The 2,395-nt window shown below is 44.3% G+C and overlaps 1 long non-coding RNA gene across 1 annotated transcript; it reads left to right on the forward strand.

Annotated features, from left to right (window-relative positions):
• Window positions 1–1,131: 1,131 nt before the first annotated feature.
• On the forward strand, window positions 1,132–1,980 carry LOC117850773 (uncharacterized). Its single transcript, XR_004639359.2, has 2 exons — window positions 1,132–1,543; window positions 1,629–1,980. It is a non-coding gene; the product is annotated as an uncharacterized lncRNA (long non-coding RNA).
• Window positions 1,981–2,395: the final 415 nt, after the last annotated feature.

Raw genomic sequence — 2,395 nt, forward strand, 5'->3', positions numbered from 1 at the left:
TTGTTGTTGGAATAATATAATATATATAGAGCCATGGCGGACGATGATCAGCGCTCGTGTGCCTCTATCGGCTTGCAAGTCCAGCGATCACACAAGAATAATTCGTCAAAGTTAGCATGTCTTAAGATATTTGGGATATATGAAATATATTGGAAGAATAACCCGTCAAAGTTAGCATATTTTAAGATATTTGGGATATATTAAATATATTGGAATAATAACCCGTCCAACGTTTTTAGTCCCGGATGATCTTGAGCTTGTGACTAAAGGGTCTTTAGTCTCGAGTCAAAAATCAGCACCTATGGTGTCACCCTAAAATTTTTGAATTTTAGGATGTGACTAAAAGGAATAATTAAACAATGATTTTCTCATAATTTTAAAATTTTTCCAACATTCTTTTCTTGACAAGAAATTTAGTATAGGAAAAATATTTATTTGTTTTTTGTAATTAAGTAATGTTGTTATCTGTTTATGTATTCATACCGATGCATATTGATTTTTTTAGTGCAAAAGGTTCAAAAATGTGCCTAGACGATGACCAAGTCCTTCTAAGAATTTTCTAGGTTTTTCTAAAAATTATTCTCATTTTTTCTAGAGCTAAATCTATTTGTTATAAGGCTCTACATTCTTTTTCATGGGTTCCAAGTATTTCATTTGGACTCCTCGTGTCCCAAACTATTTCTAGAATTTTTCTCGGAAATTATAGAATTTTTAGAGTATTTTTCATGACTTAAATAAATTATCTAAATTTTTATTTACATGGGAAATATTTTCTAAAAAAATAAAAACCTATCCTATCAGTTTGGGTCGAGCCCGTGAGCTCGACCCGCGTCAGGCTGCCCAGCCCATTTGGGCCCAGGCGCCGCCGCTGCCGCCGGCAGCGGTTTCCTTGGCGTGCGCGCCTATCAAGTGGAGGCCCGCGCCCGACCGCCCGCCCTCCGCGTCGCCTTGCCTTGCCGTGCGCCTCACCTGCACCGCTCGTGCCTCCCGCTCCACGCCCCAGCTCCTGCGCCGCGCCGCCACCAAAATAAATCTGAGAGCCCAAAAATTTTATACCTACTGATAAGATGATATATAATACCCTAGGTACGGAATAACTTATTCCGTACCCGGCTTCCGCTTCGTTAGAACCCAGTCGCCAGCCCACCACGCTGGTCAAGACCCAACCGAGCGGTTCTTCAAATAAAAATCGCAATCTAATTTAATTAATTCAATATTTTAGAGATCGTGGGTCTTTTCTTTAGTCAAATGAAATCGTCAGTTCGTTCCTCGGCTGCCGGTTCCCCATCTCCGCTCTGCTCCGCCGTCGAAGCCGCCGCTGGTGGCTCCGGCGCCATTCCCCATGCCTGCAGTTCGGGTATGGACACGGCACCAATGCCCTCGTTGCCGCGTGCCGCAGGTCGATGGGTCATGAACGGTTTGCGGAAGTGGTCGAGATCGCGCGCGGGATAGGCGGGGTCGCCGGACGTCTCGAGGCCCTCTCCGATCCCTTAAGCTTACTCCACATGACGCCGCTGTCCTTGACGCTACCTGTCTCCTCCAGGTTGTGATTCCGTTCTGTGCTTTTCTTTTCCCCCCTAAATGTTTTGTTCATCTAGCGCACATGTTGAAATTGCTTCCCCAAGCAGATTCACTTTGGTTCCTTCGCTGCCATCGGCAGCTTCAATGTGGCTCAGCAGATGGTCTTCTGCCCAGATCGTTCCTAAAGGATGCCGGCGACGCGGACGAGAGCGACGGCCAGGTCGAGCGACTGGAATCCGCTTGGATGCCGGCGGCGGGTGTATCTGTGCAAGATAAAGCACATGGATATCGAATCTGTATTGGTCAAATCACAGCAGGTTCTGATTTTTCATTTCCTAATCTCCCTTATTTGCTGAGTGATTAGTCAGTACACAGTCCTAATTACCCAGGTTCTCGCGGATTGGATGTTGGTGAAAGAACACTGCACACGTGTGATAGATTGACCTTGGTATTGCAGTATTCTGTCTGTTCTCCTTTCTTATGATTCTGCTGTCATGGAATTTAATTTCAGATGTGGCATAGTGGCATCAAACATATACTTCATGTTTCATTTCGTGGCCTTTTGGTCGTATAATTAGCTGTATGCCAAGGTTCAGCTCACACCGGACGTCATCTTCTCTCTGGATTGGTGGATTAGCTGCTCATGTGGTATTAGCCTGATTTTTTTAATCCAAACACATGAATATAATCTTAATCTCATCATCACTGTACTCCACTTTCAGAAGCTGACTATTAGAGTTAATCGTTATAGTTTCAATCATATACTGAAATTGAACATTGCAGTGCCTTAAAAAAGTATTGTGGCTGGCATGTATATACTGCGCGCCCCTCCGCTCTATCCAGGGTAAAAAATAAGTACCCGAGCCATTCCCCC

Source organism: Setaria viridis, chromosome 3 (genome assembly GCF_005286985.2).
Source record: "Setaria viridis chromosome 3, Setaria_viridis_v4.0, whole genome shotgun sequence".
Taxonomy (NCBI): domain Eukaryota; kingdom Viridiplantae; phylum Streptophyta; class Magnoliopsida; order Poales; family Poaceae; genus Setaria; species Setaria viridis.